Source organism: Tursiops truncatus, chromosome 10 (assembly GCF_011762595.2).
Source record: "Tursiops truncatus isolate mTurTru1 chromosome 10, mTurTru1.mat.Y, whole genome shotgun sequence".
NCBI lineage: Eukaryota > Metazoa > Chordata > Mammalia > Artiodactyla > Delphinidae > Tursiops > Tursiops truncatus.
In genome coordinates, this window is record NC_047043.1 from 96,710,826 (window position 1) to 96,724,797 (window position 13,972).

The 13,972-nt window shown below is 54.2% G+C and overlaps 1 long non-coding RNA gene across 1 annotated transcript in view; it reads left to right on the plus strand.

Moving 5' to 3' along the window:
- Nucleotides 1-1,225: 1,225 nt before the first annotated feature.
- LOC141279665 (uncharacterized) overlaps nt 1,226-13,972 on the plus strand; it is a 35,835-nt gene continuing 23,088 nt past the window's right edge. Inside the window, exon 1 of the long non-coding RNA XR_012334249.1 lies at nt 1,226-1,446. This is a non-coding gene — a long non-coding RNA (uncharacterized lncRNA). The remainder of the gene's footprint in view (nt 1,447-13,972) is intronic.

Sequence of the window (13,972 nt, forward strand, 5' to 3'; positions counted from 1 at the left end):
GTGCCTAAGCTCTCAAAGTGTGTTGTTGCTCAGAACTTAGACAAAAATCTCTAAATCTGCGTCTGAGATTTCCAGACAGTGGCTCAGGACCATGGAGTGTGCTTTGTCCTGCTAGCACATGGCACAGCAAGGTCGTCTGCACACAGGGTCTGCTCATTCCTATCTGGTTGGCTCTTTTGCTTAAAATCCAGGTCCACCTGAACCTGTCTTGGCCTCTTGCCACATGTGAGGTGGTAACATCTGCTCACAGGGAAAGCATCCCACAAAGATCCAGAATTCAGAAAATCCCTGTGACTCCCCAGAGGGTCCCTGAGTACCTTATAACTTCACAGAGCCACGGGGATCGGTCCAGTCACCCGTCCCCTGCCCACGTGCCCTCCTTGTGTCTGAAAGTATATTGTGTTAGGCAGTGATCAGCAGCAAGGCACAAAGAGGCTGCGTCATGGAAATGTGGGTCTCCCTCATTCCCAGGAAATCTGATTTGCAGACTCCCGAGCTTACAGAATTGGTAACTTGTGGCATTAATTCACCCAGTAGACCTGGCAGGCTGCAGTGTGTCTAGCAACCCCTGCTGGCCAAGTGTGACTCTGCAGCCTAGCTCTATTAGGTGCTGCAATTAACCAGAGGAGAGGGGAGGCCTAAGATATTTTTCTCTGGGTTGAGGGAGGGGATCAGACACCAAATAGCTGGCACTTTGGGCTGAGAACTGCAAATTCTGGAAAATAGGGTCATGTATTCGGTAGGTCTTACTGAGCATGCACCGTGCTCCTTGCCTGGACCCAGGACTAGGGGTATTGAGAAAAGTGGAACAGCCCCTTGTCTTGAGTGTCCCTGCCCTTCCTAGTCAAGAGGAGAGGTGCCCACACTCCTCTGGACAGGGGCAAGTGCGTGGAGAGAAGCTGCTCTGTCTTCCCCAGTCTTCACCAGCCAGTTTGAGCTCTGCAGTGTGGCCCCGGGCAAGTGTGCCCACTTCTCCGGGCCTTGGATTGGCCACTAGTAGAAAGGTGAAGAAAATGTGACCCAGAGAGGAAATATAGCTGGCTCAAGATGCCCCTAGAAGTCCTCTGCCCTCCCGTCTCATACTCAGCCCCCTGCACCCTCTCAGGCTGTGAAAAATCAAATGAGCCCTTGGCCGGGGCACCTCATGACCCGCTAGGGAGCAGAGTCAGTCTTTGTTGCCAACTCTTGGCCTTCTCTGTCTCTCACTTTTGAATAAGGTCCACTTCGTGAAGGATACTGAGAGGAGCCACACAGGCACTGCCCTCAGAGCTTCAGGCTAGCTGGACTGTCAGGACCACCCCCACGAGAAACTCCAGGGCAGAACGTGCCAGGGACAAGTGCTCAGGGAGTGCCAAGGGCAGGATCAGAGCAGTTTATTGAGCACCTACTATGTTCCAGGGGTCATGCCTGCATTACCTCATCAGAGCCTCACAACAAACTGAGCAGGTAAGTGTTATCCCATTTTTTTATATAAAAGAACTAATGTTTAGAGACCGTAAATAATTTGCCAAAAAATGATACCGGATATACCTCCTGGAGAGTGGAGGAGCTGAGTAGGACCGAGGTTTGCCGGGTCTGCCTAGAGGCCACATACCAAAGCACTTAACCAAGGACTGGAGACTTGAGTTGCACCTTGAGGGATGTGAAGACTTTGCCAGGCAGGGAAGTGCATCTGAGATGGGGGAACAGCCTGAGCAAAGGCAGAGGCAGAAAAATGTCTTTGGGGAAACATGGTGAAAGCCAGAGTCCCGCCCCCCAGCCCTGGTTTACTCTTATAACGCATTGTGCGACTTCACCTGCTGTGTGGCTGCGGTGAGCCCTCCCCAGTTTCTCAGAGTAAGGGGTTTGGGTAACACCAGCATCAGTGCAGGTCCTGGCACAGAACAGATGCTTCCTGGGGCAGGGGCTTCGATGAATAAACACTCAGCTTGCTTGAGAGTGGGGAGCTATGGGAAAGGGAATGAACAGGCACTGAAGACCTACCTGGTGCTGGAAACCATGCTGGCTCCCCCATAAGTAGCACCCTGCCCTCGTTCCCCGTGCGGGTTGGCATGGTGGTCACCTTCTACCAATGAGCAAATGGGCTCAGAGAAGTCGATTTGGCTGCCCCAGGTCCCAGAACTGGATAGCTGCAGAGCTACGGTAACAGGCCTGGGGTCTCCGGCTCCAAGGCCCATGCCCTTTCCATAGACCACCTTTGGAAGGCACTGAGTGCCGCCATGAGCACTGATGGATCATTCATGGCCATGGGGAACCGGCTGGTGGTGGAGGCCGTGTGGGAAAGATCTGAGGGTCTTCAGGAGCCTTGAAACACCTCAGGTGACACTAGGGACCTCTAGAAGTCTCCAGAGTTTCCCAGAAATGATATCCTGCCACTGGGGTTCACTGAGAGGACAAGGGAACGTTTGGGGCCAGTGAGGTGTTGATAGTGGAAGGGACCATTGGGACCCCTGGAGACCTAAAAGACAAGTTAGGGGGTCCTAGGAATCCAGCAGAATTATGTGGAGCCATCAGTACGTGATGGAGCCCTTTGGGAGCTAGGAGGGGTTGAGGGTACTGGATGGTACCCGTACTCACACACATAGGGGACCGCTGGGGAAAATGGAGAATCATCGCAGAGTATGTCAGAGTTACTGAGGGCCATCCAGAGTTGTAAGAATATCAGGGCCCTTGGTCATTACTGCGGGGCTATGGAGCCATCCAGAGTTCTAGGGGGCACTTGGGGTCACCTTGTGGTAAGCGTGTTTCTGGAGAGCACCCTGCAGGATGCAGCCTTGAGGAAAGGGGAGGAGGGGAGCTCAGAAATGCTTTCCGGGGGCGGGGCAGGGCAGTGAATCTGACGTGAATGTGAGTGAAGGCAGGGGGCGGCCCGGCAGTGATGGGGAGGCCCCGCCTGAACTGCAAACCAGGGGAGGCGGTGGGCAAGGAGGGCCTGGGCTGAGAACTCCATGACCTTGACCTTGAGAGAGTGGCGCAGGCTTTGCTCTTCCAGAGAGACTCCCCCACCCCCCACCTAGGTGTGTCAGACTAATTCTAGCCAACACTTGGCTTTTCTTATTCTCCCAGGAATCTTCTCTGCCTTCCTTTTGAGTATCTTCCCAAAGCGAACCATTTCTAGAGTGAGGAGACGCTCATGGCCTGGTCTGAACAGGAGCTTGGGCCCAAACAAAGAAGGGTGACTTAGGAGAAGCCCAGCAGAGGGTCTGGGCCTGATCGGTGGGTCCCCGTGAGCAGACAGTGGGGAGAGGGGTCAGAGGAGACAGCAGAGCAAAGGCAAGTGTCATTTACTGATCGCTGAGAGTATCATTTATTCAGCACCTCCCATGCACCTGGGATAGGGTCAGGTATTTTCTATTAGCCTCAAAACTACCCTGCAACTGCGATTCATTCCGACTGTACAGTTGTGGAAACAAACTCAAGAGAAGTAAGTGGGGGAACTTGCCCAGCATCACACAGACTGAGCTGGAATTCAAAGCCAAGTCTATCAAACCCAGAGTCCTTGGTTTTTTTCTCTATACCAGGCGGCTATTGGGTGACCTGGGGCTCCCACAAGGAAGAACGAGCTGGGGGACCTCCCTCCCCTGATCACTGCCCTCCTACCCGGAGTCCTACCCGGAGATGGGCTCTGGTTGCCACCAGGTGGCGCTGCTGCTAAACCCAACCCCCGTCCTTGGGATCCAGGCTCCGACCAGTGAGGTCAGAACTGGAGCAGAGACTGGAACTCGAGACTAGAGGGTCCAGAGGCTCCAGATGAGGGACCAAGAGGCTGCCCTTGACAGAAGGGCACGATTCACCCTTCTCACCCCGCCCCATCCTGAGCTGTGTCTGCAGTGCTACCGCAACACCCAGATGCCCCTGCCTTCAGTTCTCAACAGCCTCACTCACTGGCTGTGTGGCCTTAGGCAAATGACTTCACCTCTCTGATGTCAGTTTCCTCATCTGTGCAACTGGACAGAATAAGCCCCTCTGACATTGAGGGGCTTAAAGGAGACAATGGTGTGCGCCTAAAGTGTCTGGCACATGGAGAGAGTGTGCTTCTTGTTACATGTAGCTCTGCTCAGGATGCTGGAGTCAGGAGACCTGCATCCTGGTTCTGAACTTGCTCTGTGCCTTGGACAAAGTCATTTCGCCTCCCTGGGCCTCAGTTTCCTCATCTGTAAAATGGGGCTAATCACAGGAATGTTCTCTTTTGGCTATTTTAAGGATTAAATGAGATAGCGGCTATATGGCCTTTGTTTTATAGAGCTCCCAATAAACAGGAAAGGTATTAAAAATATGAAAATTTCCAGGGGAGTGTGGATAGGTGAATATGAAAATGATGATAAAATATGAGTAGCACAGGGAAGCTTCTCAGGGATGGACCTGACGTGGGACAGACTGTGGGTTTGCTCTGACCGTGTACTAGCAATTACAGAGGCCCCACCACTAGGCCCTGCCTTGGTACCTGCCCAGCCTCCCTCTAGTCCCTACCTTGCTCCGTCTGCCCGGATGTCCTGCCCCAAACCCATTTGGACACAAAAATATAGCACACAGATGAGAAGGCCAGACACTGAGATGTAGATAATGATTATCTCTGGGTGATACGTTTTGGGCTGACTTTAATTTTCTCCTTTCTTTCTATGCCATCTAATTTTTTCTTTAACAAAGAGCATCTATTGCTTTTATATTCCAAAAAATAAAATCAATAAAGCTATTTTTAACAATCCTCTCCTCACCACTGGGAGGCTGGTTACAAACGCAGGCCCGCAGGGAATGGAAAATGATTCTCATGTGGTTGGAAGAAATGGCAAGAGAGAGAAGGGGAGGATGTTGCCACTGCATACATTCCTCAACCTCGGCTCCAGCCTCTGCTGAGGCCTCTGGGCGCCCAGCGAGCTAAGCCTCAGGAGGAGGGAGAAGCAAATGGGGCAGGACCCCTTCTCTGCGCCACATAATTCTCCAAACATTTATGGATGTGCCAGCGGCTTCAAGCTTGTCACAGGGAACTTGTCTATAGTGAGCTTCTCACAGCTGTTTGAGGGGAGAAGGAAACACACTAGCAAGGAAGCCACTCTTTGTTGAGGGCTGACTGTGTGCTCATTACTGCCGCCCTTTTATCTCAGGAGACCTACCCTCCCCACACACACTCATTGAGGGAGCTGGGATTATTAGCCCAATTTACAGATGAAGAAACTAAGGTCCATGCTTGTATATTTGCTTTGTGAACAGCTCCTTTTGGGAGTCCACTGGGGCATCTCAAACTCAAGTTTCCCAGTTGAATTCATCTCCTCTAACCCCACACCCACCAGTCTGTTCCTCCTGTCTCAATAAATGACACTACCATCCAACCACTTCCTCCATTCAGCAAATATTGGTTGAGGACCCACAATGACTCTGCCCTCACAGAGCTTACATTCTAGTGGGAGGACAAGACAATGAATTTTTTTTTTTTTTTTTCGGTATGCGGACCTCTCACTGTTGTGGCCTCTCCCGCCGCGGAGCACAGGCTCCGGACGCGCAGGCTCAACGGCCATGGCTCACGGGCCCAGCCGCTCCTCGGCATGTGGGATCCTCCCGGACCGGGGCACGAACCCACATCCCCCGCATCGGCAGGTGGACCCTCAACCACTGCGCCACCAGGGAAGCCCTTTTTTTTTTTTTTGACAATGAATATTTTTTAATTGAAGTATGGTTGATTTACAATGTTTCAAGTGTATAGCAAAGAGATTCAATTTTATATATATTTATAAAACTGAATCATATATATATGATTCATATATACATTTTTTTCAGATTCTTTTCCATTATAGGTTATTACAAGATGACTGAATATTTTAAAGAGTAAAAATATACAGTATAGAAGATGATAAATAATGGGGCCAGAAAGAAAGTGGGGAAGAGGTATAGGGAGGGCCAGGGAGTACGGAGTTGTGTTGGAATTTTAAATAGGATGGTCAGGGAAGGGGGGGAGGGAGAAGGGCGGGGAGCCTGTGGCTGTCTGGGGAAGAGCATTCCAGGCAGAGGAAAACAGCATGTGCAACAGCCCTGGGGTGAGGGCTTATCTGCACTGTTCCCAGAGCAGCTAGGAGGCCAGGATGGCTGAAGCAAGGGGAACAAGGGGAGCGTGTAGAAAGGAGGTGAGAGAGGTGGTGGGCAGATCACCAGCTGGGAGGCTGGTGTAGATGTGAGCTAAGGAGCTACAGGAGGGTTTTCAGCAGAAGAGGAACGTAATCTGATTTCTGCTGTAATAGGCTGCTGTGGGGGTCTTGGGTGGAGGCAGGGAGACCAGTGAGGAGGCTGTTGTCATCCAGGCAAGCGATCTTGGGGGTTGGACTGGAGAGAGAGGGCAGATGTTGTCAGATTGTGGCCATATTTTGAAGGTAGGATTTCCTGGGGGTTTGGAAGTGGGTGTGAGGGGAATCAAGGATGCCCGGCGTGTGGGCCAGCTCGTCAACTGAGAATCCTCCTCACTCTCCACATTCCACCAATCAGCCAGTCTCCCCATCCTCTTCCTTGGTACCTCTCAAATTCACACACTCCTCCATTCCAGCCACTGCTGGACTCTGCGCCCTCACCTGGGCTGCTGCCGTGGCTTCCTGCCTGGCCTGCACCGCCCCTCCCCGGTGCATTCTCTGCTTGTGATCAGGCCCTTCACACCTGTCAGTGCCCCTGACTGACTGGAGCACTTCCCACCTCACTCAGCACCGGCTGTCAGGGAGCTTTCCTTCTGCCTGAGAGTTACTACCCCAAAGGGAAATCAGGGGGTACCAGCACCAACAGAGGGGGGGAATGATGCTCGGTCACCAAAAGCCCCAAAAGTGCATACCCCAGCCACACATAACCACCAGGCCAGTTCCATGACCAAGCGTCATTCAGAGGGGTAGAGAATGGCAGCCCCAGAGCTGGCAGAGAAGGCTTCCTGGAGGCGGTGGTGGGGATTGGGCCCTTGAAGAAGTCCAGAGCTTAGTGATTTCAACTGGGGGCTCTGGCATCTCACAGATGTGGTTTGAATTCTGGCTCCACCACTTACACCATCTGGGTGACCTCAAGCAAGTCTCTTTGCCTCTCTGAGCCTCAATTTGCCTCATCTGCAAATTGGAACCAATAATCCCCAGGCTTTGTGATTTTTGCAAGACCTGAGAGTTCCATTAGGGTGTTCGCTTAACTTAGGATAAGGTCTCCTAGGGTCTGATGGTCCCCCATAAAAGGAACAGGCTCAAGCTCTGAAGTCAGACAGACTGGATTCCCATCCCAGCTCAGCCACTTACTAGCCCAGTGACCCACAGTGAAGCCACCACCTCTCTGAGCCTCCAACCCCTCTCCTGCAAAAGGGAGCCCACCACTCACCAAAAAGGCAGCTGTCTGTGCACCCAGCACATAGTAGGTGCCCCGCCACAGTGCTAGAGAGTTTGGACTTCACCCTGGAGGCAGCTGGACCCGCTGCCTGAATGCTCCCCCCGCCTTCGTGGGCGGGGCAGCTGCAGCCCCCACTGGAGTGTTTTTATCCCCAAGCCGCAGTGGGCTCCGCAGAGCTCGGCAGAGTCCCTGCGCACGGACAAAGAGCTGTTGTTCCCGCAGATCTAAAATTGCCTCCCTCTGATTGCCGCTATACAAACCCAGGCGGCTGCTCGCTTCCCCCATCCAGTTGGGTCTATTTCAAGAACACGCTGATTAGCGCTGATTGCGCCTTGATTATGGCGAGCGCATAGCCCAGCCTCCTCCCCAGGCTCCGCGGGGAGTCCATGCTCCTGCTCCGACCGTGGCCCCGCGGCACCCAGGGGCCCTGGACCCGCGAGGAGTGCAGCATAGCCAGGCTGGGGTCCTCGCTCTGCCTCCACCGCCTGTGGGACTTGGGGAGGTCACCTCCCCCCCTCCAGCCTCTCTTCCTTCCACGGCAAAATTCTGTGCTCAAGCAGGCAAGGAAAAGAATAGCGCCTATAGGGAAGTGTGGCTTCAACGGTGGGCTTTCAGACATTGTGGTTGTGATTGTCATGAGGAGAAGGAACATAGTTTTGGCCAGGGGGAGACTTCAAAGCCCCCCATCTCTCTCTGTCTCTGTCTCTGTCTGTCTGTCTCTCTTTCTGTCTCACACACACGCACACACACACACACACACGCAAACTCACTCCCACCTGTACTTGAGGCTGCCCTTGGTGCAGTGGGGTGAACTTTAATAACCAGAGCGTCCCTTAACTGAGCACGTGCTAGGCACCCAGGGCACACGATCTCGTGTGCAAACGCCTCAGTCATCTTTTGAGGCACCTATCTCATGTCCTGTGCAGGTGAGGTTCCTGACGCTCCCAGAGGTGATGTGACTTGCCCATACCACCCAACCAGGGAATGGTGAAATCTGGCTTTGAACCAAGGTCGTTGTGAGGGCGAAGCCTGTGCTTCCCAGCACCCCAGAGCCTGCCCAGGGCTCTTGGCCAGGGTTAAGGGAAACCATGAAGAAGAAGAATAGATCAGACATCGAATGCTATTTGTTTCTACGATTCTAGTCCTGTGTGATCCTGGAAAAGCATTTTTCCCCTTCAGGGGCCTGTTTCTTCCTCCGTAAAATGGGGAATTGACTCAGGGCATCCCAGATTCTAGCCATTGCCCGTGATGAATGGACTGATTCTTGGAATAATCTGAAAGTACCTTTTAAAAATGTAGGTTCTGGACCCAGTCATTAGAGATCTGAAATCAGTAGGCCTGGATGGGCCCAGGAAGCAGTGTTTTAAGACACTACAGGCGTGGGTCAGTTGTTCTGTCTGACAGCAGTCAACTCTGCCCCAGACTCCTCAGGCCCCCGCCCCAGCCCCACCCATGCACAGGACCTGTCTGTTCTCCAAAATGGGCCTCCAATCCATCTGGTTCTCTGCGCCCCCCACTACGCCCTGCCCCCAGCCCCAGCTCCCATCACCATGTGCACCAAGCACTGCAGCAGCCTCCTCCCTGGACTCCCTGCTGCCGCTCTGGCCCCTCTCACCCGTCTTCTACACTGCAGGTTGAAGGATCTTCTTGAAATGCAAATCCAAACACCAGCACCACCTCCTAGCCTAAAGCGTCAAGGGCTCCTCATTGCTCCAGGCACAAAGACTGAAGCCCACGCTCTGGTCTGCACGTCCCTGCAGCCCCGGGGGCTGCTCTCCCACCCCCAGCCTCATTTTACACCACCAACCCCAGCCCCTCCCCGGGTCTTCTTTCAGATTTCAGACTTTGACCCACTGTGTGAGTCAAAGGTCCACCAGAGGGCCTTTGCATCGCTGTTTCTTCTTCTTAGAGCACCTCCTCTCCCTTCTTTTTCCAGTTAACTCCCGTCCATTCATTAGATGGAACTAAGCCTCACTTCCTGGGAGTATCCTGGGAGAGACTGGGCTGCCGCGGGGATAGTAAACTCCCCGTGCAGGGAGGAGTGCAAGATGATTCTGAGTATCCACTTGGGAGGAGGTCACAGAGGGGATGTCTGCTTTGGGTCTGAGCCCTAGATCCCTCTCCCTACCTGCGAGAGCCTGTGGGCCTCTAGGACAAGGGAGCCCTGCCCTCCTGGGGTGTGGGGAGCGAGGCGGCAGTGGAGACCTGGCCCTGGTCCTCAGAATCCCAGGCAACCTAAGCGAAGGCCTGTTGGCAGCAGCGGGGGCTCCAGAGCTCTGGCAAAGAGACTGGAATTCTCATTCTACTTGCCACTTGGTCCCCGGGTCCTGGGCAGCTCTGGGGAGTGGAACGCTCTGACTCCTGGTTGGCAGCCCTTCCAGCCCCGAGAGGTTTCCGAGGAGCGTGCAGATCAGCTCTCCCTTCTCTCTGCTACCCTGAGGCCCCTTCTCTCTCCAGCATCCTCCAGCCTTTCACCTACCCGCTTCTTCTTCTTCTCTTCGGTACTTCTCCTCCCTCCCCCTCTCCCGTAGGCTTTCACCTCTCCTGCTGTCTCCTCTCCCCTCCCCATCATTTTACACCCCTCTTTGTCTGAAGACCTCGTCCCTGGTTCTCTCTCTCTCTGCAGATCCCCTCCCGCAACCCTGCTCCCATCTGTGTATGAGACCAAGGACCTCTGTCCATCCTGCCCAGGGTCCGAGGGAGTGCTGCAAGTGCCAGGCCAGGCCAGGCTGGACCCCAATGTCACAAACCTGAGGAGGGAGATACGAGTCCCAAGTCCTTCCCCTGATGTCCTGAGCACCCGCCTGACACACAGTGGTGCTTGGGAACTGTAATAGATGGCTAGAGACCGACCTTGGTCTCAGGCTTGACCTCTGGGCAGGGGAATGAACATCTGAGCCGCTCTCTGAGTTTCTACATAGGTCCTCAGAGGGAGAAGGGTCTGGGGGGTTAAGAATCATAAGGCACCTTCACATCCATCATCTTTGTAACCCTCCCTCTGTGCCTCGGCTGGGTTGGGATGAGTCACCCCAGTGTTATGCATGAAGAAACCCATCTCAGGAAGGTGAGGCCACAAGCCCCAGGTCCACAGTTGGTCTAGCAAGGCCAGGGCTTGAGCTCAGCTGCATGGCCCCTGGAGAACTGTCTCCCTCCATTACCTGGTCCTGGACCCCAGCTTTGGGGACCATCACGGGGCTACTTTGGGGTCTCCAGGGCCCATGCCTGGGATGTGGGAGATAGGCAGAATGTTTGCCCAGATTCCAGGATTCTGCAAACCCCTCCCAGTTTCCCACCCCCTGTTGCTAGGCAACAGCTGCTCAAGGCTGAGGGGACAAGCAGAGGTTGAGTAGAGGGAGGCTGAGCAGCTGGCTCTGTCCTTCACAAAGGGGCTGGTGGAAGCCGCTCCCACGCCAGACCCAGTGAGAACCTGAGCCTCAGAGATGTGCAGGGACTTACTCAAGACCACTAGAGATGAGGGTTAACTCATCCTAGCACCAAAACGCCAGAGCTGGCAGGACCCTTAGAAAGTCTGCTCTTAAAGAACATGCTTGCTATAACCCTCAATGCCTGAGCCAGGGCAGACATTGCTAGTGGATGACCGTACTCCTTCCCACCGAGCCCAGCCTTAGCTCAGAATTCTCAGAACAGTGGTCAGGCAGCTCTAACAGTGGACCAGAGTTGGCATGAAGGATAAACCAATTTATTATCTCGAACCTGCTCCGACCCCCTCATTTACAGATGGATAAACTGAGGCCCAGAGAAATGTGGCAGAATTAAACGTGCATGGGGCCTGGGAGTCAGATAAGCTCAGGTGTAAGCCATGTGCTGTCTTGCTGTGTGACCGTGGGCAAGCCCCTTTACCTCTCTGAACCTCAGGCTCTCGGTTGTAGAATGGGTTTGATGACAGCAAGTCCCCACCTGTGAAAATTAAACCAGGGAGTGGGTGCAATCACTCCCAGGCACTGGGCACAGAGGTGGTGTTTGAGGAATTTTTGACCCCTTCTTTCCTTTCTTGTTTGTCTCCTCCAGGGCTTGGCAGGAGCTAGGCTGGAACCCAGGCATCCCCTTCCCCAGGACACACGTCCCTCAGTCCCAGCTCTGCCAGCTGCTCCGTTCCTGGGGCAGATGTTTGCCCAGCAAGTGGGGTTAAGTGTGAGGAGAGAGGGAGGGGCCAGAACTGAGCGCCTGGGTCTTGGTGTCCCTGGAGGAGGAAAGGAAAGATGGGGCTGGGGGACAGGTATCGGCTGGGGAGGGGGAAGGTTGCCTGGCCGCTGGGGTCCTTGAGCGTCTGGCTGGTTGCTCAGGTTTGGAGTCAGCCACTTCCCTCCCTCAACTTCTTTTTCTCTCTGTCCGCCAGACTCAGACTCCACCCCTGCTCTGCCTGTCATGGCTGCTGGGGGAGAAAGCAGCAAGGGCTCCCCCTTCAAACACACACACACACACCGCGCGCATACGTCTCAAATGAGCTTATTCAACCCTATGATACAGGAAGAGTCACTGGCCCCAGAACCAGGCACTTGCCACTGGACAGCCCCATCTTGGCTCCTCTAATCCATGCAGGACAAGCTGGGCACCAGCCCACCACCAATCCCACCCGCCTGCGAGCCCCGCCCCCATCTGCCCTCAGCGTGGAAGGTGAGGGTGCTCATCGAGCCCACCGTTGGTCCTGTCTCCACAGCCAGGCAGGGCTCCCTGAAGGCAGCTCTTGGCTTGGCCAGCGCGATGCACCCAGAGCACATGGTCGGTGCTTTCGGTAAGCGCACGCAGCGGTGCTCAGTGAGCGTGGGCTGAGTGTACACACGTGTGCATGAATGAATGAAGAGATGCACGAACGAACACACGCATGGATGAATGAAAGAACACAGCTCCGTGCCTGCTGGATTGTAACCTTCCTGAAAGCAGGGCTGTGTGTTGGCTCAGGCACTAAGCTGAGAGTCAGGGGACTGGGTTCTGCCCCTGAGTGTGCCTGTCGCTGTCTGTATGACCTTGGGGAAGCGCCTCCCCTCCCTGATCCCAGTTTCTCATCTGTCAAATAAGGATGCAGAATAGATGCTTGGGTTCTGCAGTTCAGAGCATCCTTGAACGTGATTTATAACTCCCGAGACCTGCCCTCTGTGTGCAGCTGGATTAGGAAGCAGCTGCTATGGGGAAGGGGAGGGAGAGAGTCACCCCACCCCAGTGCTGTGGTGTGTGGGTCCACCTGGTCCATCCTTTGCTAGGGACAGGCCCTCTGCCTGAGTCAGGTGGGACGTCGTGGCATTGTTTGCCCTGTGGACCAGGAGGTGAGCGTTGAGAGAGATGTTCAGAGGAGAATCATGCTGGAAGGAGATTCTTGTAAAGATTTTCTAAGCAGGAGGGGGGGACTTGAAAGGAGAAGTTCTGGGAGAAATGTGCCTGCACGTGAGCGTGTACACACAAACCACACGCCACACCACACACACAGACACACACCACACACACATACCATATCATGCACACGCACACATGCTGACTTTTCCTGCAGAGCTGTTTGGGTGTCTTCTCCCCCTGAGATGTTTCCATTGTCTTCCTGATTGTCTCATCTCGAATGTGATCATTCTGACTCGGCCAAGGAGCACAGGGGCTCAGCTCCCACGTTGGGCAGCAGCCGTCAGGGCCCCCAGCAGTGGGCTGAGGCTGGCAGCACAGGTCCTGTGGGTGCGGGGTGCTGAGAGCAGGTGAGGGACCACGGGGTGCGGGCACGAGGGCCCCTGGTGGTCAGCTCTGCTCGGACCCAGGGCTTGGTGAGCTTGGCCCATCTGAAGGAGGGACCCAAGTCCTTACTGGGGGACAGAGGGGCTCCCCTGACTGTGGCCTGGCTGGCCTCTCTGCCCAGCCTCTTGCCCCAACTGCGCTGGGTCTCATCGCTCCTCATTTAGAGGGAGAGGACTTTGTCACAGCCTTGGTGTGTCTGTTTTGCTGGGCCTGGGGACTCTCACCAACACCATCCTTGCCCAGATTTCTCTTTACATTTTGTTAAAGTCATCTTTTCACTATGATTTTTGTCAGTGCCTTTCATCTTCCATTTTCAAAAGATCCAGAAGTGACAGGGAGCCAGGAACAGGAGTAAAGACATTCAGCTAGAAGCACGGGTTGGAGATCATTCAATAATTATTCATTAACTCACTAAATAAAACCTTCTTGAGCACCTACTATGAGCCAACCACCACTCCAGAGGCATGTTCTTGCTGCGTGGAGTATATACCTTAATATATCCATCTGTAAGTAGACAAAACAATGACAATGATCTGCGCTAGAAAGGGGGGAGGTCAATGGCCTGAGACAGTGAGTCTTAAGGCTGGTGACGGTGGTCAGGAAATACTGGTCTGAAGGAGACGCCAGCAGGAGAAAGAGCTGGCCAGGCAGAGTGGAGAGAACCGCATGATCGATCGGGAAAGGAGAGAGCAAAATGCCCAAGTGTGTGTGAATTACAGAGAGGAGGCTGGTGGTGCGCAAGGTGCGGAGGCATGACGTGGGCGGGACAGGTGGGCAGGCCCTGGTGAGGGGACAGGTGTGGCAGCCAGGAGCCAGGGGTGCTGGGGAGAAAATGGAATCAGGGACCAGTCGATTTCTGCCTTGGGTAAGTGGAGGCCACTGCCGTGTTTTGTTGAGGGTCTAC